Raw genomic sequence first — 27,239 nt, 5'->3', positions numbered from 1 at the left:
TTTTACATTGGTGCCTATGTGAAAACTGGCCATGTTTGGGACCCGATAGCTCCCCCGTTTTAGGTCCAAACTGCCCCAAACTTGGCATGCATACTCACAAGACCCTGGGCTACGTGGGGCTGAAGAAAGTGAATCATTCTCATGTATGGTTCGGGAAATATGACCGTTTAAAGTTGAGCTCCAATTGAACCAACTTTGGAACTTTGAACTCCCATTACTGGGGAACCTTCCATACTGGTGCACCATCGAGCTGCGAGTGGACCCCCACCTCGGCACCCCCTCCCCCTGAGGGGGGAGGGGCTGCCGAGGTGAGGGGGCATGCCAGATAGATCTCTGGTCAGCTTGAAGCAAAATGTGATCAAAGTGACTGACTTTGAGCTCCTGTTTCTGGAGAACCACGTGGTGAAAACCAGCCCAAACTTTGCACACTTGTAGGGGAGACTCTTTAGCACCTATGGTGCAAATTTGGAGCCCCTATAACCTAAGGCCGACCTGTACTGACTCCCCAAAGATGGTACCCCTAGGACATCTAATTTTTACATTGGTGCCTATGTGAAAACTGGCCATGTTTGGGACCCGATAGCTCCCCCGTTTTAGGTCCAAACTGCCCCAAACTTGGCATGCATACTCACAAGACCCTGGGCTACGTGGGGCTGAAGAAAGTGAATCATTCTCATGTATGGTTCGGGAAATATGACCGTTTAAAGTTGAGCTCCAATTGAACCAACTTTGGAACTTTGAACTCCCATTACTGGGGAACCTTCCATACTGGTGCACCATCGAGCTGCGAGTGGACCCCCACCTCGGTGCCGAGGTGAGGGGGCATGCCAGATAGATCTCTGGTCAGCTTGAAGCAAAATGTGATCAAAGTGACTGACTTTGAGCTCCTGTTTCTGGAGAACCACGTTGTGAAAACCAGCCCAAACTTTGCACACTTGTAGGGGAGACTCTTTAGCACCTATGGTGCAAATTTGGAGCCCCTATAACCTAAGGCCGACCTGTACTGACTCCCCAAAGATGGTACCCCTAGGACATCTAATTTTTACATTGGTGCCTATGTGAAAACTGGCCATGTTTGGGACCCGATAGCTCCCCCGTTTTAGGTCCAAACTGCCCCAAACTTGGCATGCATACTCACAAGACCCTGGGCTACGTGGGGCTGAAGAAAGTGAATCATTCCCATGTATGGTTCGGGGAATATGACCGTTTAAAGTTGAGCTCCAATTGAACCAACTTTGGAACTTTGAACTCCCATTACTGGGGAACCTTCCATACTGGTGCACCATCGAGCTGCGAGTGGACCCCCACCTCGGCACCCCCTCCCCCCTCAGGGGGAGGGGGTGCCGAGGTGAGGGGGCATGCCAGATAGATCTCTGGTCAGCTTGAAGCAAAATGTGATCAAAGTGACTGACTTTGAGCTCCTGTTTCTGGAGAACCACGTGGTGAAAACCAGCCCAAACTTTGCACACTTGTAGGGGAGACTCTTTAGCACCTATGGTGCAAATTTGGAGCCCCTATAACCTAAGGCCGACCTGTACTGACTCCCCAAAGATGGTACCCCTAGGACATCTAATTTTTACATTGGTGCCTATGTGAAAACTGGCCATGTTTGGGACCCGATAGCTCCCCCGTTTTAGGTCCAAACTGCCCCAAACTTGGCATGCATACTCACAAGACCCTGGGCTACGTGGGGCTGAAGAAAGTGAATCATTCTCATGTATGGTTCGGGAAATATGACCGTTTAAAGTTGAGCTCCAATTGAACCAACTTTGGAACTTTGAACTCCCATTACTGGGGAACCTTCCATACTGGTGCACCATCGAGCTGCGAGTGGACCCCCACCTCGGTGCCGAGGTGAGGGGGCATGCCAGATAGATCTCTGGTCAGCTTGAAGCAAAATGTGATCAAAGTGACTGACTTTGAGCTCCTGTTTCTGGAGAACCACGTTGTGAAAACCAGCCCAAACTTTGCACACTTGTAGGGGAGACTCTTTAGCACCTATGGTGCAAATTTGGAGCCCCTATAACCTAAGGCCGACCTGTACTGACTCCCCAAAGATGGTACCCCTAGGACATCTAATTTTTACATTGGTGCCTATGTGAAAACTGGCCATGTTTGGGACCCGATAGCTCCCCCGTTTTAGGTCCAAACTGCCCCAAACTTGGCATGCATACTCACAAGACCCTGGGCTACGTGGGGCTGAAGAAAGTGAATCATTCCCATGTATGGTTCGGGGAATATGACCGTTTAAAGTTGAGCTCCAATTGAACCAACTTTGGAACTTTGAACTCCCATTACTGGGGAACCTTCCATACTGGTGCACCATCGAGCTGCGAGTGGACCCCCACCTCGGCACCCCCTCCCCCCTCAGGGGGAGGGGGTGCCGAGGTGAGGGGGCATGCCAGATAGATCTCTGGTCAGCTTGAAGCAAAATGTGATCAAAGTGACTGACTTTGAGCTCCTGTTTCTGGAGAACCACGTGGTGAAAACCAGCCCAAACTTTGCACACTTGTAGGGGAGACTCTTTAGCACCTATGGTGCAAATTTGGAGCCCCTATAACCTAAGGCCGACCTGTACTGACTCCCCAAAGATGGTACCCCTAGGACATCTAATTTTTACATTGGTGCCTATGTGAAAACTGGCCATGTTTGGGACCCGATAGCTCCCCCGTTTTAGGTCCAAACTGCCCCAAACGTGGCATGCATACTCACAAGACCCTGGGCTACGTGGGGCTGAAGAAAGTGAATCATTCCCATGTATGGTTCGGGAAATATGACCGTTTAAAGTTGAGCTCCAATTGAACCAACTTTGGAACTTTGAACTCCCATTACTGGGGAACCTTCCATACTGGTGCACCATCGAGCTGCGAGTGGACCCCCACCTCGGCACCCCTGAGGGGGGAGGGGGTGCCGAGGTGAGGGGGCATGCCAGATAGATCTCTGGTCAGCTTGAAGCAAAATGTGATCAAAGTGACTGACTTTGAGCTCCTGTTTCTGGAGAACCACGTGGTGAAAACCAGCCCAAACTTTGCACACTTGTAGGGGAGACTCTTTAGCACCTATGGTGCAAATTTGGAGCCCCTATAACCTAAGGCCGACCTGTACTGACTCCCCAAAGATGGTACCCCTAGGACATCTAATTTTTACATTGGTGCCTATGTGAAAACTGGCCATGTTTGGGACCCGATAGCTCCCCCGTTTTAGGTCCAAACTGCCCCAAACTTGGCATGCATACTCACAAGACCCTGGGCTACGTGGGGCTGAAGAAAGTGAATCATTCCCATGTATGGTTCGGGAAATATGACCGTTTAAAGTTAAGCTCCAATTGAACCAACTTTGGAACTTTGAACTCCCATTACTGGGGAACCTTCCATACTGGTGCACCATCGAGCTGCGAGTGGACCCCCACCTCGGCACCCCCTCCCCCTGAGGGGGAGGGGGTGCCGAGGTGAGGGGGCATGCCAGATAGATCTCTGGTCAGCTTGAAGCAAAATGTGATCAAAGTGACTGACTTTGAGCTCCTGTTTCTGGAGAACCACGTGGTGAAAACCAGCCCAAACTTTGCACACTTGTAGGGGAGACTCTTTAGCACCTATGGTGCAAATTTGGAGCCCCTATAACCTAAGGCCGACCTGTACTGACTCCCCAAAGATGGTACCCCTAGGACATCTAATTTTTACATTGGTGCCTATGTGAAAACTGGCCATGTTTGGGACCCGATAGCTCCCCCGTTTTAGGTCCAAACTGCCCCAAACTTGGCATGCATACTCACAAGACCCTGGGCTACGTGGGGCTGAAGAAAGTGAATCATTCTCATGTATGGTTCGGGAAATATGACCGTTTAAAGTTGAGCTCCAATTGAACCAACTTTGGAACTTTGAACTCCCATTACTGGGGAACCTTCCATACTGGTGCACCATCGAGCTGCGAGTGGACCCCCACCTCGGCACCCCCTCCCCCTGAGGGGGGAGGGGGTGCCGAGGTGAGGGGGCATGCCAGATAGATCTCTGGTCAGCTTGAAGCAAAATGTGATCAAAGTGACTGACTTTGAGCTCCTGTTTCTGGAGAACCACGTGGTGAAAACCAGCCCAAACTTTGCACACTTGTAGGGGAGACTCTTTAGCACCTATGGTGCAAATTTGGAGCCCCTATAACCTAAGGCCGACCTGTACTGACTCCCCAAAGATGGTACCCCTAGGACATCAAATTTTTACATTGGTGCCTATGTGAAAACTGGCCATGTTTGGGACCCGATAGCTCCCCCGTTTTAGGTCCAAACTGCCCCAAACTTGGCATGCATACTCACAAGACCCTGGGCTACGTGGGGCTGAAGAAAGTGAATCATTCTCATGTATGGTTCGGGAAATATGACCGTTTAAAGTTGAGCTCCAATTGAACCAACTTTGGAACTTTGAACTCCCATTACTGGGGAACCTTCCATTCTGGTGCACCATCGAGCTGCGAGTGGACCCCCACCTCGGCACCCCTGAGGGGGGAGGGGGTGCCGAGGTGAGGGGGCATGCCAGATAGATCTCTGGTCAGCTTGAAGCAAAATGTGATCAAAGTGACTGACTTTGAGCTCCTGTTTCTGGAGAACCACGTGGTGAAAACCAGCCCAAACTTTGCACACTTGTAGGGGAGACTCTTTAGCACCTATGGTGCAAATTTGGAGCCCCTATAACCTAAGGCCGACCTGTACTGACTCCCCAAAGATGGTACCCCTAGGACATCTAATTTTTACATTGGTGCCTATGTGAAAACTGGCCATGTTTGGGACCCGATAGCTCCCCCGTTTTAGGTCCAAACTGCCCCAAACTTGGCATGCATACTCACAAGACCCTGGGCTACGTGGGGCTGAAGAAAGTGAATCATTCTCATGTATGGTTCGGGAAATATGACCGTTTAAAGTTGAGCTCCAATTGAACCAACTTTGGAACTTTGAACTCCCATTACTGGGGAACCTTCCATACTGGTGCACCATCGAGCTGCGAGTGGACCCCCACCTCGGCACCCCTGAGGGGGGAGGGGGTGCCGAGGTGAGGGGGCATGCCAGATAGATCTCTGGTCAGCTTGAAGCAAAATGTGATCAAAGTGACTGACTTTGAGCTCCTGTTTCTGGAGAACCACGTGGTGAAAACCAGCCCAAACTTTGCACACTTGTAGGGGAGACTCTTTAGCACCTATGGTGCTAATTTGGAGCCCCTATAACCTAAGGCCGACCTGTACTGACTCCCCAAAGATGGTACCCCTAGGACATCTAATTTTTACATTGGTGCCTATGTGAAAACTGGCCATGTTTGGGACCCGATAGCTCCCCCGTTTTAGGTCCAAACTGCCCCAAACTTGGCATGCATACTCACAAGACCCTGGGCTACGTGGGGCTGAAGAAAGTGAATCATTCTCATGTATGGTTCGGGAAATATGACCGTTTAAAGTTGAGCTCCAATTTAACCAACTTTGGAACTTTGAACTCCCATTACTGGGGAACCTTCCATACTGGTGCACCATCGAGCTGCGAGTGGACCCCCACCTCGGCACCCCCTCCCCCTGAGGGGGGAGGGGGTGCCGAGGTGAGGGGGCATGCCAGATAGATCTCTGGTCAGCTTGAAGCAAAATGTGATCAAAGTGACTGACTTTGAGCTCCTGTTTCTGGAGAACCACGTGGTGAAAACCAGCCCAAACTTTGCACACTGGTAGGGGAGACTCTTTAGCACCTATGGTGCAAATTTGGAGCCCCTATAACCTAAGGCCGACCTGTACTGACTCCCCAAAGATGGTACCCCTAGGACATCTAATTTTTACATTGGTGCCTATGTGAAAACTGGCCATGTTTGGGACCCGATAGCTCCCCCGTTTTAGGTCCAAACTGCCCCAAACTTGGCATGCATACTCACAAGACCCTGGGCTACGTGGGGCTGAAGAAAGTGAATCTTTCCCATGTATGGTTCGGGAAATATGACCGTTTAAAGTTGAGCTCCAATTGAACCAACTTTGGAACTTTGAACTCCCATTACTGGGGAACCTTCCATACTGGTGCACCATCGAGCTGCGAGTGGACCCCCACCTCGGCACCCCCTCCCCCTGAGGGGGGAGGGGGTGCCGAGGTGAGGGGGCATGCCAGATAGATCTCTGGTCAGCTTGAAGCAAAATGTGATCAAAGTGACTGACTTTGAGCTCCTGTTTCTGGAGAACCACGTGGTGAAAACCAGCCCAAACTTTGCACACTTGTAGGGGAGACTCTTTAGCACCTATGGTGCAAATTTGGAGCCCCTATAACCTAAGGCCGACCTGTACTGACTCCCCAAAGATGGTACCCCTAGGACATCTAATTTTTACATTGGTGCCTATTTGAAAACTGGCCATGTTTGGGACCCGATAGCTCCCCCGTTTTAGGTCCAAACTGCCCCAAACTTGGCATGCATACTCACAAGACCCTGGGCTACGTGGGGCTGAAGAAAGTGAATCATTCCCATGTATGGTTCGGGAAATATGACCGTTTAAAGTTGAGCTCCAATTGAACCAACTTTGGAACTTTGAACTCCCATTACTGGGGAACCTTCCATACTGGTGCACCATCGAGCTGCGAGTGGACCCCCACCTCGGCACCCCCTCCCCCCTCAGGGGGAGGGGGTGCCGAGGTGAGGGGGCATGCCAGATAGATCTCTGGTCAGCTTGAAGCAAAATGTGATCAAAGTGACTGACTTTGAGCTCCTGTTTCTGGAGAACCACGTGGTGAAAACCAGCCCAAACTTTGCACACTTGTAGGGGAGACTCTTTAGCACCTATGGTGCAAATTTGGAGCCCCTATAACCTAAGGCCGACCTGTACTGACTCCCCAAAGATGGTACCCCTAGGACATCTAATTTTTACATTGGTGCCTATGTGAAAACTGGCCATGTTTGGGACCCGATAGCTCCCCCGTTTTAGGTCCAAACTGCCCCAAACTTGGCATGCATACTCACAAGACCCTGGGCTACGTGGGGCTGAAGAAAGTGAATCATTCCCATGTATGGTTCGGGAAATATGACCGTTTAAAGTTAAGCTCCAATTGAACCAACTTTGGAACTTTGAACTCCCATTACTGGGGAACCTTCCATACTGGTGCACCATCGAGCTGCGAGTGGACCCCCACCTCGGCACCCCCTCCCCCTGAGGGGGAGGGGGTGCCGAGGTGAGGGGGCATGCCAGATAGATCTCTGGTCAGCTTGAAGCAAAATGTGATCAAAGTGACTGACTTTGAGCTCCTGTTTCTGGAGAACCACGTGGTGAAAACCAGCCCAAACTTTGCACACTTGTAGGGGAGACTCTTTAGCACCTATGGTGCAAATTTGGAGCCCCTATAACCTAAGGCCGACCTGTACTGACTCCCCAAAGATGGTACCCCTAGGACATCTAATTTTTACATTGGTGCCTATGTGAAAACTGGCCATGTTTGGGACCCGATAGCTCCCCCGTTTTAGGTCCAAACTGCCCCAAACTTGGCATGCATACTCACAAGACCCTGGGCTACGTGGGGCTGAAGAAAGTGAATCATTCTCATGTATGGTTCGGGAAATATGACCGTTTAAAGTTGAGCTCCAATTGAACCAACTTTGGAACTTTGAACTCCCATTACTGGGGAACCTTCCATACTGGTGCACCATCGAGCTGCGAGTGGACCCCCACCTCGGCACCCCCTCCCCCTGAGGGGGGAGGGGGTGCCGAGGTGAGGGGGCATGCCAGATAGATCTCTGGTCAGCTTGAAGCAAAATGTGATCAAAGTGACTGACTTTGAGCTCCTGTTTCTGGAGAACCACGTGGTGAAAACCAGCCCAAACTTTGCACACTTGTAGGGGAGACTCTTTAGCACCTATGGTGCAAATTTGGAGCCCCTATAACCTAAGGCCGACCTGTACTGACTCCCCAAAGATGGTACCCCTAGGACATCAAATTTTTACATTGGTGCCTATGTGAAAACTGGCCATGTTTGGGACCCGATAGCTCCCCCGTTTTAGGTCCAAACTGCCCCAAACTTGGCATGCATACTCACAAGACCCTGGGCTACGTGGGGCTGAAGAAAGTGAATCATTCTCATGTATGGTTCGGGAAATATGACCGTTTAAAGTTGAGCTCCAATTGAACCAACTTTGGAACTTTGAACTCCCATTACTGGGGAACCTTCCATTCTGGTGCACCATCGAGCTGCGAGTGGACCCCCACCTCGGCACCCCTGAGGGGGGAGGGGGTGCCGAGGTGAGGGGGCATGCCAGATAGATCTCTGGTCAGCTTGAAGCAAAATGTGATCAAAGTGACTGACTTTGAGCTCCTGTTTCTGGAGAACCACGTGGTGAAAACCAGCCCAAACTTTGCACACTTGTAGGGGAGACTCTTTAGCACCTATGGTGCAAATTTGGAGCCCCTATAACCTAAGGCCGACCTGTACTGACTCCCCAAAGATGGTACCCCTAGGACATCTAATTTTTACATTGGTGCCTATGTGAAAACTGGCCATGTTTGGGACCCGATAGCTCCCCCGTTTTAGGACCAAACTGCCCCAAACTTGGCATGCATACTCACAAGACCCTGGGCTACGTGGGGCTGAAGAAAGTGAATCATTCTCATGTATGGTTCGGGAAATATGACCGTTTAAAGTTGAGCTCCAATTGAACCAACTTTGGAACTTTGAACTCCCATTACTGGGGAACCTTCCATACTGGTGCACCATCGAGCTGCGAGTGGACCCCCACCTCGGCACCCCCTCCCCCTGAGGGGGGAGGGGGTGCCGAGGTGAGGGGGCATGCCAGATAGATCTCTGGTCAGCTTGAAGCAAAATGTGATCAAAGTGACTGACTTTGAGCTCCTGTTTCTGGAGAACCACGTGGTGAAAACCAGCCCAAACTTTGCACACTGGTAGGGGAGACTCTTTAGCACCTATGGTGCAAATTTGGAGCCCCTATAACCTAAGGCCGACCTGTACTGACTCCCCAAAGATGGTACCCCTAGGACATCTAATTTTTACATTGGTGCCTATGTGAAAACTGGCCATGTTTGGGACCCGATAGCTCCCCCGTTTTAGGTCCAAACTGCCCCAAACTTGGCATGCATACTCACAAGACCCTGGGCTACGTGGGGCTGAAGAAAGTGAATCTTTCCCATGTATGGTTCGGGAAATATGACCGTTTAAAGTTGAGCTCCAATTGAACCAACTTTGGAACTTTGAACTCCCATTACTGGGGAACCTTCCATACTGGTGCACCATCGAGCTGCGAGTGGACCCCCACCTCGGCACCCCCTCCCCCTGAGGGGGGAGGGGGTGCCGAGGTGAGGGGGCATGCCAGATAGATCTCTGGTCAGCTTGAAGCAAAATGTGATCAAAGTGACTGACTTTGAGCTCCTGTTTCTGGAGAACCACGTGGTGAAAACCAGCCCAAACTTTGCACACTTGTAGGGGAGACTCTTTAGCACCTATGGTGCAAATTTGGAGCCCCTATAACCTAAGGCCGACCTGTACTGACTCCCCAAAGATGGTACCCCTAGGACATCTAATTTTTACATTGGTGCCTATTTGAAAACTGGCCATGTTTGGGACCCGATAGCTCCCCCGTTTTAGGTCCAAACTGCCCCAAACTTGGCATGCATACTCACAAGACCCTGGGCTACGTGGGGCTGAAGAAAGTGAATCATTCCCATGTATGGTTCGGGAAATATGACCGTTTAAAGTTGAGCTCCAATTGAACCAACTTTGGAACTTTGAACTCCCATTACTGGGGAACCTTCCATACTGGTGCACCATCGAGCTGCGAGTGGACCCCCACCTCGGCACCCCCTCCCCCCTCAGGGGGAGGGGGTGCCGAGGTGAGGGGGCATGCCAGATAGATCTCTGGTCAGCTTGAAGCAAAATGTGATCAAAGTGACTGACTTTGAGCTCCTGTTTCTGGAGAACCACGTGGTGAAAACCAGCCCAAACTTTGCACACTTGTAGGGGAGACTCTTTAGCACCTATGGTGCAAATTTGGAGCCCCTATAACCTAAGGCCGACCTGTACTGACTCCCCAAAGATGGTACCCCTAGGACATCTAATTTTTACATTGGTGCCTATGTGAAAACTGGCCATGTTTGGGACCCGATAGCTCCCCCGTTTTAGGTCCAAACTTGGCATGCATACTCACAAGACCCTGGGCTACGTGGGGCTGAAGAAAGTGAATCATTCTCATGTATGGTTCGGGAAATATGACCGTTTAAAGTTGAGCTCCAATTGAACCAACTTTGGAACTTTGAACTCCCATTACTGGGGAACCTTCCATACTGGTGCACCATCGAGCTGCGAGTGGACCCCCACCTCGGTGCCGAGGTGAGGGGGCATGCCAGATAGATCTCTGGTCAGCTTGAAGCAAAATGTGATCAAAGTGACTGACTTTGAGCTCCTGTTTCTGGAGAACCACGTGGTGAAAACCAGCCCAAACTTTGCACACTTGTAGGGGAGACTCTTTAGCACCTATGGTGCAAATTTGGAGCCCCTATAACCTAAGGCCGACCTGTACTGACTCCCCAAAGATGGTACCCCTAGGACATCTAATTTTTACATTGGTGCCTATGTGAAAACTGGCCATGTTTGGGACCCGATAGCTCCCCCGTTTTAGGTCCAAACTGCCCCAAACTTGGCATGCATACTCACAAGACCCTGGGCTACGTGGGGCTGAAGAAAGTGAATCATTCCCATGTATGGTTCGGGGAATATGACCGTTTAAAGTTGAGCTCCAATTGAACCAACTTTGGAACTTTGAACTCCCATTACTGGGGAACCTTCCATACTGGTGCACCATCGAGCTGCGAGTGGACCCCCACCTCGGCACCCCCTCCCCCCTCAGGGGGAGGGGGTGCCGAGGTGAGGGGGCATGCCAGATAGATCTCTGGTCAGCTTGAAGCAAAATGTGATCAAAGTGACTGACTTTGAGCTCCTGTTTCTGGAGAACCACGTGGTGAAAACCAGCCCAAACTTTGCACACTTGTAGGGGAGACTCTTTAGCACCTATGGTGCAAATTTGGAGCCCCTATAACCTAAGGCCGACCTGTACTGACTCCCCAAAGATGGTACCCCTAGGACATCTAATTTTTACATTGGTGCCTATGTGAAAACTGGCCATGTTTGGGACCCGATAGCTCCCCCGTTTTAGGTCCAAACTGCCCCAAACTTGGCATGCATACTCACAAGACCCTGGGCTACGTGGGGCTGAAGAAAGTGAATCATTCTCATGTATGGTTCGGGAAATATGACCGTTTAAAGTTGAGCTCCAATTGAACCAACTTTGGAACTTTGAACTCCCATTACTGGGGAACCTTCCATACTGGTGCACCATCGAGCTGCGAGTGGACCCCCACCTCGGTGCCGAGGTGAGGGGGCATGCCAGATAGATCTCTGGTCAGCTTGAAGCAAAATGTGATCAAAGTGACTGACTTTGAGCTCCTGTTTCTGGAGAACCACGTGGTGAAAACCAGCCCAAACTTTGCACACTTGTAGGGGAGACTCTTTAGCACCTATGGTGCAAATTTGGAGCCCCTATAACCTAAGGCCGACCTGTACTGACTCCCCAAAGATGGTACCCCTAGGACATCTAATTTTTACATTGGTGCCTATGTGAAAACTGGCCATGTTTGGGACCCGATAGCTCCCCCGTTTTAGGTCCAAACTGCCCCAAACTTGGCATGCATACTCACAAGACCCTGGGCTACGTGGGGCTGAAGAAAGTGAATCATTCTCATGTATGGTTCGGGAAATATGACCGTTTAAAGTTGAGCTCCAATTGAACCAACTTTGGAACTTTGAACTCCCATTACTGGGGAACCTTCCATACTGGTGCACCATCGAGCTGCGAGTGGACCCCCACCTCGGCACCCCCTCCCCCTGAGGGGGGAGGGGGTGCCGAGGTGAGGGGGCATGCCAGATAGATCTCTGGTCAGCTTGAAGCAAAATGTGATCAAAGTGACTGACTTTGAGCTCCTGTTTCTGGAGAACCACGTGGTGAAAACCAGCCCAAACTTTGCACACTTGTAGGGGAGACTCTTTAGCACCTATGGTGCAAATTTGGAGCCCCTATAACCTAAGGCCGACCTGTACTGACTCCCCAAAGATGGTACCCCTAGGACATCTAATTTTTACATTGGTGCCTATGTGAAAACTGGCCATGTTTGGGACCCGATAGCTCCCCCGTTTTAGGTCCAAACTGCCCCAAACTTGGCATGCATACTCACAAGACCCTGGGCTACGTGGGGCTGAAGAAAGTGAATCATTCTCATGTATGGTTCGGGAAATATGACCGTTTAAAGTTGAGCTCCAATTGAACCAACTTTGGAACTTTGAACTCCCATTACTGGGGAACCTTCCATACTGGTGCACCATCGAGCTGCGAGTGGACCCCCACCTCGGCACCCCCTCCCCCTGAGGGGGGAGGGGGTGCCGAGGTGAGGGGGCATGCCAGATAGAGCTCTGGTCAGCTTGAAGCAAAATGTGATCAAAGTGACTGACTTTGAGCTCCTGTTTCTGGAGAACCACATGGTGAAAACCAGCCCAAACTTTGCACACTTGTAGGGGAGACTCTTTAGCACCTATGGTGCAAATTTGGAGCCCCTATAACCTAAGGCCGACCTGTACTGACTCCCCAAAGATGGTACCCCTAGGACATCTAATTTTTACATTGGTGCCTATGTGAAAACTGGCCATGTTTGGGACCCGATAGCTCCCCCGTTTTAGGTCCAAACTGCCCCAAACTTGGCATGCATACTCACAAGACCCTGGGCTACGTGGGGCTGAAGAAAGTGAATCATTCCCATGTATGGTTCGGGAAATATGACCGTTTAAAGTTGAGCTCCAATTGAACCAACTTTGGAACTTTGAACTCCCATTACTGGGGAACCTTCCATACTGGTGCACCATGGAGCTGCGAGTGGACCCCCACCTCGGCACCCCCTCCCCCTGAGGGGGGAGGGGGTGCCGAGGTGAGGGGGCATGCCAGATAGATCTCTGGTCAGCTTGAAGCAAAATGTGATCAAAGTGACTGACTTTGAGCTCCTGTTTCTGGAGAACCACGTGGTGAAAACCAGCCCAAACTTTGCACACTTGTCGGGGAGACTCTTTAGCACCTATGGTGCAAATTTGGAGCCCCTATAACCTAAGGCCGACCTGTACTGACTCCCCAAAGATGGTACCCCTAGGACATCTAATTTTTACATTGGTGCCTATGTGAAAACTGGCCATGTTTGGGACCCGATAGCTCCCCCGTTTTAGGTCCAAACTGCCCCAAACTTGGCATGCATACTCACAAGACCCTGGGCTACGTGGGGCTGAAGAAAGTGAATCATTCCCATGTATGGTTCGGGAAATATGACCGTTTAAAGTTGAGCTCCAATTGAACCAACTTTGGAACTTTGAACTCCCATTACTGGGGAACCTTCCATACTGGTGCACCATCAAGCTGCGAGTGGACCCCCACCTCGGCACCCCCTCCCCCTGAGGGGGGAGGGGGTGCCGAGGTGAGGGGGCATGCCAGATAGATCTCTGGTCAGCTTGAAGCAAAATGTGATCAAAGTGACTGACTTTGAGCTCCTGTTTCTGGAGAACCACGTGGTGAAAACCAGCCCAAACTTTGCACACTTGTAGGGGAGACTCTTTAGCACCTATGGTGCAAATTTGGAGCCCCTATAACCTAAGGCCGACCTGTACTGACTCCCCAAAGATGGTACCCCTAGGACATCTAATTTTTACATTGGTGCCTATGTGAAAACTGGCCATGTTTGGGACCCGATAGCTCCCCCGTTTTAGGTCCAAACTGCCCCAAACTTGGCATGCATACTCACAAGACCCTGGGCTACGTGGGGCTGAAGAAAGTGAATCATTCCCATGTATGGTTCGGGAAATATGACCGTTTAAAGTTGAGCTCCAATTGAACCAACTTTGGAACTTTGAACTCCCATTACTGGGGAACCTTCCATACTGGTGCACCATCAAGCTGCGAGTGGACCCCCACCTCGGCACCCCCTCCCCCTGAGGGGGGAGGGGGTGCCGAGGTGAGGGGGCATGCCAGATAGATCTCTGGTCAGCTTGAAGCAAAATGTGATCAAAGTGACTGACTTTGAGCTCCTGTTTCTGGAGAACCACGTGGTGAAAACCAGCCCAAACTTTGCACACTTGTAGGGGAGACTCTTTAGCACCTATGGTGCAAATTTGGAGCCCCTATAACCTAAGGCCGACCTGTACTGACTCCCCAAAGATGGTACCCCTAGGACATCTAATTTTTACATTGGTGCCTATGTGAAAACTGGCCATGTTTGGGACCCGATAGCTCCCCCGTTTTAGGTCCAAACTGCCCCAAACTTGGCATGCATACTCACAAGACCCTGGGCTACGTGGGGCTGAAGAAAGTGAATCATTCCCATGTATGGTTCGGGAAATATGACCGTTTAAAGTTGAGCTCCAATTGAACCAACTTTGGAACTTTGAACTCCCATTACTGGGGAACCTTCCATACTGGTGCACCATCGAGCTGCGAGTGGACCCCCACCTCGGCACCCCCTCCCCCTGAGGGGGGAGGGGGTGCCGAGGTGAGGGGGCATGCCAGATAGATCTCTGGTCAGCTTGAAGCAAAATGTGATCAAAGTGACTGACTTTGAGCTCCTGTTTCTGGAGAACCACGTGGTGAAAACCAGCCCAAACTTTGCACACTTGTAGGGGAGACTCTTTAGCACCTATGGTGCAAATTTGGAGCCCCTATAACCTAAGGCCGACCTGTACTGACTCCCCAAAGATGGCACCCCTAGGACATCTAATTTTTACATTGGTGCCTATGTGAAAACTGGCCATGTTTGGGACCCGATAGCTCCCCCGTTTTAGGTCCAAACTGCCCCAAACTTGGCATGCATACTCACAAGACCCTGGGCTACGTGGGGCTGAAGAAAGTGAATCATTCTCATGTATGGTTCGGGAAATATGACCGTTTAAAGTTGAGCTCCAATTGAACCAACTTTGGAACTTTGAACTCCCATTACTGGGGAACCTTCCATACTGGTGCACCATCGAGCTGCGAGTGGACCCCCACCTCGGCACCCCCTCCCCCTGAGGGGGGAGGGGGTGCCGAGGTGAGGGGGCATGCCAGATAGATCTGTGGTCAGCTTGAAGCAAAATGTGATCAAAGTGACTGACTTTGAGCTCCTGTTTCTGGAGAACCACGTGGTGAAAACCAGCCCAAACTTTGCACACTTGTAGGGGAGACTCTTTAGCACCTATGGTGCAAATTTGGAGCCCCTATAACCTAAGGCCGACCTGTACTGACTCCCCAAAGATGGTACCCCTAGGACATCTAATTTTTACATTGGTGCCTATGTGAAAACTGGCCATGTTTGGGACCCGATAGCTCCCCCGTTTTAGGTCCAAACTGCCCCAAACTTGGCATGCATACTCACAAGACCCTGGGCTACGTGGGGCTGAAGAAAGTGAATCATTCCCATGTATGGTTCGGGAAATATGACCGTTTAAAGTTGAGCTCCAATTGAACCAACTTTGGAACTTTGAACTCCCATTACTGGGGAACCTTCCATACTGGTGCACCATCGAGCTGCGAGTGGACCCCCACCTCGGCACCCCCTCCCCCCTCAGGGGGAGGGGGTGCCGAGGTGAGGGGGCATGCCAGATAGATCTCTGGTCAGCTTGAAGCAAAATGTGATCAAAGTGACTGACTTTGAGCTCCTGTTTCTGGAGAACCACGTGGTGAAAACCAGCCCAAACTTTGCACACTTGTAGGGGAGACTCTTTAGCACCTATGGTGCAAATTTGGAGCCCCTATAACCTAAGGCCGACCTGTACTGACTCCCCAAAGATGGTACCCCTAGGACATCTAATTTTTACATTGGTGCCTATGTGAAAACTGGCCATGTTTGGGACCCGATAGCTCCCCCGTTTTAGGTCCAAACTGCCCCAAACTTGGCATGCATACTCACAAGACCCTGGGCTACGTGGGGCTGAAGAAAGTGAATCATTCCCATGTATGGTTCGGGAAATATGACCGTTTAAAGTTGAGCTCCAATTGAACCAACTTTGGAACTTTGAACTCCAATTACTGGGGAACCTTCCATACTGGTGCACCATCGAGCTGCGAGTGGACCCCCACCTCGGCAACCCCTCCCCCTGAGGGGGGAGGGGGTGCCGAGGTGAGGGGGCATGCCAGATAGATCTCTGGTCAGCTTGAAGCAAAATGTGATCAAAGTGACTGACTTTGAGCTCCTGTTTCTGGAGAACCACGTGGTGAAAACCAGCCCAAACTTTGCACACTTGTCGGGGAGACTCTTTAGCACCTATGGTGCAAATTTGGAGCCCCTATAACCTAAGGCCGACCTGTACTGACTCCCCAAAGATGGTACCCCTAGGACATCTAATTTTTACATTGGTGCCTATGTGAAAACTGGCCATGTTTGGGACCCGATAGCTCCCCCGTTTTAGGTCCAAACTGCCCCAAACTTGGCATGCATACTCACAAGACCCTGGGCTACGTGGGGCTGAAGAAAGTGAATCATTCTCATGTATGGTTCGGGAAATATGACCGTTTAAAGTTGAGCTCCAATTGAACCAACTTTGGAACTTTGAACTCCCATTACTGGGGAACCTTCCATACTGGTGCACCATCGAGCTGCGAGTGGACCCCCACCTCGGCACCCCCTCCCCCTGAGGGGGGAGGGGGTGCCGAGGTGAGGGGGCATGCCAGATAGATCTGTGGTCAGCTTGAAGCAAAATGTGATCAAAGTGACTGACTTTGAGCTCCTGTTTCTGGAGAACCACGTGGTGAAAACCAGCCCAAACTTTGCACACTTGTAGGGGAGACTCTTTAGCACCTATGGTGCAAATTTGGAGCCCCTATAACCTAAGGCCGACCTGTACTGACTCCCCAAAGATGGTACCCCTAGGACATCTAATTTTTACATTGGTGCCTATGTGAAAACTGGCCATGTTTGGGACCCGATAGCTCCCCCGTTTTAGGTCCAAACTGCCCCAAACTTGGCATGCATACTCACAAGACCCTGGGCTACGTGGGGCTGAAGAAAGTGAATCATTCCCATGTATGGTTCGGGAAATATGACCGTTTAAAGTTGAGCTCCAATTGAACCAACTTTGGAACTTTGAACTCCCATTACTGGGGAACCTTCCATACTGGTGCACCATCGAGCTGCGAGTGGACCCCCACCTCGGCACCCCCTCCCCCCTCAGGGGGAGGGGGTGCCGAGGTGAGGGGGCATGCCAGATAGATCTCTGGTCAGCTTGAAGCAAAATGTGATCAAAGTGACTGACTTTGAGCTCCTGTTTCTGGAGAACCACGTGGTGAAAACCAGCCCAAACTTTGCACACTTGTAGGGGAGACTCTTTAGCACCTATGGTGCAAATTTGGAGCCCCTATAACCTAAGGCCGACCTGTACTGACTCCCCAAAGATGGTACCCCTAGGACATCTAATTTTTACATTGGTGCCTATGTGAAAACTGGCCATGTTTGGGACCCGATAGCTCCCCCGTTTTAGGTCCAAACTGCCCCAAACTTGGCATGCATACTCACAAGACCCTGGGCTACGTGGGGCTGAAGAAAGTGAATCATTCCCATGTATGGTTCGGGAAATATGACCGTTTAAAGTTGAGCTCCAATTGAACCAACTTTGGAACTTTGAACTCCAATTACTGGGGAACCTTCCATACTGGTGCACCATCGAGCTGCGAGTGGACCCCCACCTCGGCAACCCCTCCCCCTGAGGGGGGAGGGGGTGCCGAGGTGAGGGGGCATGCCAGATAGATCTCTGGTCAGCTTGAAGCAAAATGTGATCAAAGTGACTGACTTTGAGCTCCTGTTTCTGGAGAACCACGTGGTGAAAACCAGCCCAAACTTTGCACACTTGTCGGGGAGACTCTTTAGCACCTATGGTGCAAATTTGGAGCCCCTATAACCTAAGGCCGACCTGTACTGACTCCCCAAAGATGGTACCCCTAGGACATCTAATTTTTACATTGGTGCCTATGTGAAAACTGGCCATGTTTGGGACCCGATAGCTCCCCCGTTTTAGGTCCAAACTGCCCCAAACTTGGCATGCATACTCACAAGACCCTGGGCTACGTGGGGCTGAAGAAAGTGAATCATTCCCATGTATGGTTCGGGAAATATGACCGTTTAAAGTTGAGCTCCAATTGAACCAACTTTGGAACTTTGAACTCCCATTACTGGGGAACCTTCCATACTGGTGCACCATCGAGCTGCGAGTGGACCCCCACCTCGGCACCCCCTCCCCCCTCAGGGGGAGGGGGTGCCGAGGTGAGGGGGCATGCCAGATAGATCTCTGGTCAGCTTGAAGCAAAATGTGATCAAAGTGACTGACTTTGAGCTCCTGTTTCTGGAGAACCACGTGGTGAAAACCAGCCCAAACTTTGCACACTTGTAGGGGAGACTCTTTAGCACCTATGGTGCAAATTTGGAGCCCCTATAACCTAAGGCCGACCTGTACTGACTCCCCAAAGATGGTACCCCTAGGACATCTAATTTTTACATTGGTGCCTATGTGAAAACTGGCCATGTTTGGGACCCGATAGCTCCCCCGTTTTAGGTCCAAACTGCCCCAAACTTGGCATGCATACCCACAAGACCCTGGGCTACGTGGGGCTGAAGAAAGTGAATCATTCCCATGTATGGTTCGGGAAATATGACCGTTTAAAGTTGAGCTCCAATTGAACCAACTTTGGAACTTTGAACTCCCATTACTGGGGAACCTTCCATACTCGGGGGGGTTTGTGTGCCTGTGTGTACCTACATGTCAGTGTAGTGTTGGTGCACACTTACTATTAGTCTTCTCCTCGTAGTCCGGTCAAAAAGACCGTCCCGAGGAGAATGACATCACTTCCTCCTTCCTGTGTAAACAATACACAGTGGGAGGAAGCTTCTCATTGGCCAGGAGCGATCCAGAGGGGGTGGCCAAAAATGAACGGCCATCCCCTCATCACGGAGCGCTCCTGGAGCGAACCGGACCGTCGTATCCAACGGGAGGGGGTCCGATCGGACCCCCACCCGCTGGAAGGCAATCACATACATCTACGTGATTGTGCCTGCCTGTGCCATTGTGTTGACGTACATTGGCAATACGGCGGTCCTGAAGTGGTTATAGGCCCCTCGTAAATCCAGCTTTGTAAATATTTTGGCTGATCGAAGTCTCTGGAATAATTCTGGAATCAATGGAAGGGGGTAGCGATTTTTAATCATCACTTTATTTAAATCCCTGTAATCCACACATGGGCGGAGCGAATGGTCTTTTTTTTCAACGAAAAATATTCCAGCACCGGCTGGGGAAGAGGAATGTCGGATAAATCCTTTCTTGAGGTTCTCATCGATGTATTCTTTGAGGACCAGGAGTTCAGGTTCCGATAGAGGGAATATCCTCCCGAATGGAATTTCGGCTCCAGGCAATAACTCGATTGGGCAATCGTAGACCCGATGAGGAGGGAGTGTGTCCGCCTTTCTTTTGTCAAACACGTCCAGGAATTTGTGGTATGTGGTTGGGACCAACCTCTGGAGCTCAGATGTAGGACCCGAACAGGCAATGACCGGAACCAGGTGGTTTGAGGTCCTGACACAATTTTGGAGGCAGTAAGTGGACCGAAACACTACCTCACCGGTTATCCAGTTTATTTGGGGATTATGAGCTTGTAACTATAAGGGAATACTTATTAAGGTTACCAAAAGATATACGGTACTAGGTTAAAGGTCTAAGATAATATGCTTAGGCGTGCATTTCACTAAGTTCAGAATTAAGATGCAAGATGTTGACATATTAGGATGCATCTGTCTGCGGTAAGAGGTACAAAGCTAAGATAGGACTGGTTACGCAAGAATATGGTCAGTCAGCAGATGTTGAAATGACGAAATAACTATCAGAAGACTGTATTTCACCTTTGACTTAGATAATGTCATGAGTTTAAGAAAAATGTCGATGTATGTATGAATTACCTGATTGGTTAAACCACAGGGCTGTCCTTCTGCTCAAACTAAATAAAACTGTTGTGTGTGCTTCAATAGGCACATTCATTATTCACGTACAATAGTGTGTATGTGTAATGTTTTGTCCACCGGTGAAAGGGACCTCCGCTCTTCAATCCTAGCCTAGGCTACCAGGGGTTACTTACAGAAGACGAGCAACCTAACAGTTTTGGTACCAGAAAAGTGGGGTTCGTCTTGCGACAGGTAAGTCACTTTACTCTTTTTTACCTGATTGGTGAATGGTGTAAACACTTACTCTGTCCGGGCGGCCGCTACGAACTTAGTTTAAAATTAAAAGAAGTAACTGTGCCTTCGCGGTGGACTAGGCTGGTCCCTCGGGAGGTTAAAAGGGCTCGCAAGGAATTTATAGGTTTAGGGGAGTCCGACTAGGTTGGTCTGACTTAAAACTATTGGTGATAGTATTTTTAACACGGGAAGTAGTAGATTACGCCCGTGACAAAGGGATTGGTGGAGTGGACGCCCATTTGAAAAAAAATTTTTTTTTTTAAAAAGTGCACTATAAATTGATAAATGTATTGCAATACGGTTATTTCATGTCTTAAAGTATATTAAGAATATGTCTGTTTCTCTCTAGGTACGTGTGTAAGTATATAGAGTATAAGTTTTAATATAGAGTATAAGGAAAATAATTGTTGTTGTTTAAATGAGTGCAGAATATGAGGAGCCCTCTTGTAGTGACATAGCATCCGCCTGCCCCCATTGCACGTTAGGTCTACTCTTCCTAAGAATAGATGACAAGTGGATTTTACTGACCACCAGACCAGGGGGGTTCTCTTGCAAACTTGGTGTAAGAGGGGTATATCCCGCCACCAGGAAAAATTTACCCTTCATCGTATATTAAGGGTAAATCTTCATAGTTTTATATAAGTCCATCTGCCCCAAAAAAGATCAGGGATCCTACTCCCAGACCAGAGACCGGATTGTTGGACAAACCGGGTGTTATCACCTGTGTCCTGCCACTAGACACACACTGCCCAGACTACTAGATGGGGAATTCTGCAGCAACCCAAGCCATGGCCACCCCATCACCCTATGAATTTGTCAGTAATATGATCCCTGGCCCCCAGGTAGAACCATTTTGGACACAAGTCCGAGAAAGGTGTCACCAATTGGGAATCCATGACCCAGGACCCCAAGGTCCTTGTTCAGAGGAAGACTGGCAAGAAGTCAGTAAAATTTGTCAGGTACATAAGCATTCTTATCCTCCCTGCAAAGGGGCTGACCCACAATACATGAAGGATTGTTTCTGTGCATGGAACAAATGCCTTGGAAAATATAGGCAATTGTGGACAGCAAGGACATTGGAAATCCCAGTGCCCTTATAGGACTGGACAGATTAGAGCAAGAGGCAGAGGCAGGGGATTTAACCCCCAGACCCGCCCACAGTATCCCCGTTATCTGCCATACCAGAACCCTCGTCAACCACTACCCCAATATCCTACACAGCCACAAATAATGCACCGAGGGAAACTCTGTTGGTATTAATGGGACACCTGTCACCCATCCCATCACTCCACCACTGACTGTAGCCACTCCAGAAGGACAGAAATTATGTACCCAAACTTTTGCCGTCTTGTCCTCATGCCCTGTGCCCCTTATGGGACGGGACCTCTTGGCACAACTGTGTATTACCATTAAGTTTAATAAAGAAGGTTCCCTTACCGCTAGTTCACCATTATGTGACTTACATGGCCCTAAGCGACATGCACACAGAGGGTTCCCAAAAAGACATGCACACAGGAGTTTCTTTCTAATGATACCTTCCTCCCTTGACCATCACACAATTTGGGCAGAAAACAAAGGTAGTGTGGGCTTTATTAATTGCACACCATATGCACCCCAAATGCGGTCAGATGCAGGGATACAATATCAAAAACAGTATCCCCTACCCCCAGAGAAAGTCAAAGGCATCTCCCCTCAAATTAATGATTACATATCAAAAGGTATCCTGAGACCAATCATCAGTCCCTGGAACACACCCATTTACCCTGTAAAGAAGGCCAGTGGCGAGTGGAGACTCGTCCAAGACCTCAGAGCAGTAAACAAACAAGTGATTCCCCTCCCACCCCTAGTCTCAGACATCACTTTTATTTTCTCATGCATACCGGCAGACTCTCTATGCTACACAGTAATTGATTTAGCGAATGCTTTCTTTAGCATTCCCATTGCAGAGGAAGCCCAACCTATGTTTGCTTTCTCCTGGGCCGGGGGCCAACTAACCTGGCAAGGGTATGTAGACAGTCCAGCCGCCTTCTCTATGGTACTCAACGAGACTGTCAAGTCTTGGACATCTGAGCGAGGGTCGGTACTGATACAGTATGTGGACGACTTGCTCCTGTGCAGTCGAACTGCTGAAGATTGTGCGGTCGATTCAACATCACTGTTACAACACCTAGCTCACGCCGGGCATCTAGCCTCAAGGAAGAAAATACAATGGTGCCAGCCACAGGTAGAATACCTAGGGTGCATTCTAAAGGAAGGGACAAGGCTAGTGTCCCCCAAACGTGCCGCAGCCCTTCGAGCTCTCAGTCCCCCAAAAGACAAAGCCGCCCTACTCTCGTTCTTGGGTGCAATGGTATATTGCCGCCAATGGATTCCTGACTGTTCTCATTATGATAGTATCCTAAGAGAGGCTACTGGCTCGACAGCCCCTAAATTAATAGATTGGACTGAAGACAGACTACAAGCTTTTCAAGCTCTATTAAACAGTCTGTCAAATGCTCCCGCCCTAGGGTTGGTAGACTATGGTAAAGCTTTTCAGCTGTACTGTGTAGTTTCAGGGACCTCTTTTGCCGCCGTGCTAACACAACAGCATGGAACAGGCTACCGCCCTGTCTCCTACCTATCTAAAAAAAACTCCCCATCCAAGTACAGGGAATGCCATTCTGTCTCCAAAATCTTGCTGCCTGTGCAATGGCTGTACAAGATGCAAACAAATTAGTGCTAGGTCACCCATTGACTCTCTATACCACTCATTCAGTCACGCATCTTATTCAGAACATGAATACCCAACATATGACCTCGCAAAGACTTAGTGGTTATGAGATAACACTGATGAACACTGATAACCTCACACTCAAATATGTGCCTGCCAGCAACCCCGCTGTGCGCCTTTTGCATTCCATGTTGCGTTTACCACATGACCCAGACATTATACATGACTGTTCGGAAAAGGTTGCTGCTATTACCAGTCCCAGACCGGATCTCACTGACACCCCTATCTCAGGTGCAGAGGATGTTTTTGTGGACGGTAGTTGCTCCCGTCCCTCTGATTCCACCTTCCAAACAGGATATGCAATAGTCCAGTTGCCAAACAAGGTATTAGAAGCCAAACCACTGCCCCCTCTTCGGCTCAGGTGGCTGAACTGGAAGCCCTCACTAGGGCCTGCATTCTATTCACCGGTAAAGAGGTGAACGTCTACACAGACAGTAGATATGCTTTTGGAGTGGTGCATGATTTTGGTGTGATATGGGCCAATAGAGGTTTTAAAACAGCAGACAACAAAATAATTGCCAACTCCACACAGATTAGTGCTCTCCTCCAAGCCATTCTTCTTCCAAAAAAGGTAGCCATAATTAAAGTAAAGGCACACTCCTCTGACAGCAGTCGTGTTTCAAAAGGGAATGCTCTTGCTGACAGAGAAGCTAAAAGAGCTGCTGCCTTTTCCCCTAACCCACCTGCCCCCACAACAATGTTTTTCAAGGAACACTTCGCAGCACCTAACTTTAAAACTGTCATAGCACAGATGCAATCAATGGCCACAGAAGATGATGTCCATTTTTGGACAAAGGAAGGATTGACCAAAGACCCTGAAGGTCTTTGGTCAAAAGAGGGGAAGATCCACATGCAAGAACAAAACTATCACCCTTTGAGGTCCTCATGGGAATCCCCGCAAACATAGAATTACCCCCATTAGACCAAGACACTGATATTGACATTTATTCCCAACAGGAAATGTACGTGAAAAACCTGGTAAGTATGCTTCATGAAATGAACGAACAAGTTTCTGTCACCTTTTTTCCCTCTTCCCACAGAACCAACGCATCCCTTCATCCCTGGGGATAAAGTGCTGATCAAACAATTAGCACAAAGAAAGAGTATCGGACCGGCTTTCTCAGGACCATGGAAGGTGGAAAAGGTATCCAGGACCGCAGTGTTAACAGACCTAGGAAACACCTGGATCCACGCCAGCCGTCTTAAAAAGTGTCCCCAGCTTCCCTCGACTCCAGAGCCCCTGGCAGTGACAGAGAGCAGCAACTCCCAAGAACAAGATCTACAAGAAGTTCAGAGAGGCATAGAACAAATTTCCCTGGAAGATCCCACACCCCCTCAAAAGGACAAAACAGAGCCAACAACTGCCGGGATGAGAAACGAAGAAGAAGAACAGAACTCTTAGATAACAAATAATCAGAACTTTAAAAAAAACAAAGATGCTTTCTCCATCAGTGTCAGGGAAGGCCTTGTGCCTCTTATGCTGTATTACCCTAGTAGTGTTCCTACCAACCTGGTTGATAGCCAACTGTATATATCATCCAGAAGACTTAGGTCTATTAAAAGGGATATGTGGACCACCTAAGATGAATAATACCCCCGGCCAAAGACATAGTAGAAGTATTGTACCCGTTAATGAGTCACCTAAGGGACTGACTAACAAGATGTTACTACTAAAATTCAAATATAGCTATGCTCAAAAATCCGGTTTTGAGAAATGCTGGATTTGCAGCAAGCTACATCCCAGTACAGCTAGAATCCCTCTCATGGCAGTCCCCTTGAATTTTACCCCCCTCCTTAATGGAACACCCCCTATCGTCCTAACGAATGTTACTAGGACCCGTCCAAATAAAACCCTCACTTTCCAAATTATAGGTAGAAGCCACTTCCCAGACTGGTGTTTCCGACTGGGAAACACCACAGATGGAGCCGAGGTTTGCAAACAAGCAAAACTTAACATTTCAATGACATCATTTAACAGTCCTTCTTTCTTCCATACTTCAGATCCCACCCTAAATGCCACCTTTTTAGACTTTCTTAGCTCCAGTACCAAGACTACAATACACCAATTAATGTCAATACTGGTGCTCTCTGGCCTTTCTGATACTCTTAGGAACGTGTTCCATAAACGACCCCTAGCTCTAGGAAATACCATATATATATGCTGCGGCAAACTCTGTCACCCCTGGATCCCAACCAAACCCCAGGGGTGGTGTTACCTTGCAGCCCTGGTTCCTATCATGGGGGTATTAGGGGATAACAAGGGAAGTCACCTCCTTGAAGCCAGCATGCATCCTAGATATCCCCTTAGACACCGTAATAAACGAGAATTGTTTTTAGAAAAAGATATGGCCTGGGCATGGTTCACTTCCTGGACAGGGTGGGGAATTGACCTAATGAAAAGATTAAATAATTACACTGGCATAATTGATGAGATTCTGGAGGAAAATTCTGATGACATAACCAAACTAAATCTAGAAACTAGGGCAATTAGGAAGCAACTAGAACTACATGAGTTGGCCATAGAAAGTATGAGTGCAGCCCTTACTGGCCTCTGTGAGACTACTGAGGATTATGAGTGCTGTACCTGGATTCATAATACCAGCATCGAAGTCCCAGACTACTATGACGTTATTGCCCAACACAGGGAAGAGGTAAATAAACTACAGAAAGAGGCAAGGAACATAGGAAAAAACTGGGATCCCTTCTCGAGCAGTTTTAGTTTTGGGGGATTAATATCTTGGCTCCGAAATGCTGCCATGACAATTGTCACTGTGATTCTCTTCATTCTATTTTTATATGCCTGTTATAAGATAATCAAATGTTTATGTAAAAAGGGAAACACGGTCGCTCCGAAGGATCTGAAACTCACTTCCATTGTTAAGGATCCAACGGTATGGTATAGAAACCAAGAGCACAAGGGTTCGGAGTATGAAGCCTGTGCTATTAAATTAGAAAAGGAATGATCATTATGTAAATCACAGAATGATCAAAGGAAGGATTATAAGGGAATACTTATTAAGGTTACCAAAAGATATACGGTACTAGGTTAAAGGTCTAAGATAATATGCTTAGGCGTGCATTTCACTAAGTTCAGAATTAAGATGCAAGATGTTGACATATTAGGATGCATCTGTCTGCGGTAAGAGGTACAAAGCTAAGATAGGACTGGTTACGCAAGAATATGGTCAGTCAGCAGATGTTGAAATGACGAAATAACTATCAGAAGACTGTATTTCACCTTTGACTTAGATAATGTCATGAGTTTAAGAAAAATGTCGATGTATGTATGAATTACCTGATTGGTTAAACCACAGGGCTGTCCTTCTGCTCAAACTAAATAAAACTGTTGTGTGTGCTTCAATAGGCACATTCATTATTCACGTACAATAGTGTGTATGTGTAATGTTTTGTCCACCGGTGAAAGGGACCTCCGCTCTTCAATCCTAGCCTAGGCTACCAGGGGTTACTTACAGAAGACGAGCAACCTAACAGTAACCATGGCATTCCCAAAATGATTGGGAAGAGTGGTGAAGAAATGACATCCAGGCAGATTAATTCTTGGTGATCGAATTGAATATTGGCGAGCAGTGGTTGAGTCTCATGGGTAATGGGACCTGATCTGATGTTGGATCCATCTGCTAACCGTATGGAAAGTTGGCGTTGCTTGAGTGTCAATGGAATGTTGTGCTGCAGAACGAGAGTATGGTCAATGAAGCAACTACAGGCGCCCGAATCAATTATAGCTTGGACCTGGAGTGTTCCTCCTGGAAGCTGTAAGGAAAAGGGAACAGCTATATGAATTGATCTTGTCAGAGGTAATGCATTGGATACAAGAGGTGAGTCTTTGAACTTACGAATTTTATTTGGACATGTATTCGCATAGTGACCAGCTTCCCCACAATAAAGGCAAAGGTTGTTCTGGCGTCGGCGTAGCTTCTCCTCAGGAGACAATGGTGAGCGAAGTAATCCTAATTGCATTGGCTCTGGAGCTTCGGAGATGGGAGCAGGTGTGGAAGTAGGAGGATAATTCGGAACCTTGGGTAACATCCAAGTGGGGCGAAACTGGCCAACTCTTTCAGATCTCCGTTCCCTAAGACGGCGGTCAATTTGGATCGATACCTGTATGAGGTCTTCCAAAGAACTGGGAACTTCGATACGGGCCAATTCGTCCTTTAATGGTTCGGACAGTCCAATGCGG

At 49.0% G+C, this 27,239-nt stretch overlaps 1 long non-coding RNA gene across 1 annotated transcript; it reads left to right on the top strand.

The window, feature by feature from the left end:
- Window positions 1-19,704: 19,704 nt before the first annotated feature.
- On the top strand, window positions 19,705-26,428 carry LOC143961206 (uncharacterized). Its single transcript, XR_013270432.1, has 2 exons — window positions 19,705-23,495; window positions 23,579-26,428. It is a non-coding gene; the product is annotated as an uncharacterized LOC143961206 (long non-coding RNA).
- The last annotated feature ends 811 nt before the right edge of the window (window positions 26,429-27,239 follow it).

The sequence above is a fragment of the Lithobates pipiens genome, unplaced genomic scaffold (genome assembly GCF_037356315.1).
Source record: "Lithobates pipiens isolate NorthernLeopardFrog02 unplaced genomic scaffold, aLitPip1_a1.2 Scaffold_110, whole genome shotgun sequence".
NCBI lineage: Eukaryota > Metazoa > Chordata > Amphibia > Anura > Ranidae > Lithobates > Lithobates pipiens.
This window is presented reverse-complemented; position numbering and strand designations above follow the sequence as displayed.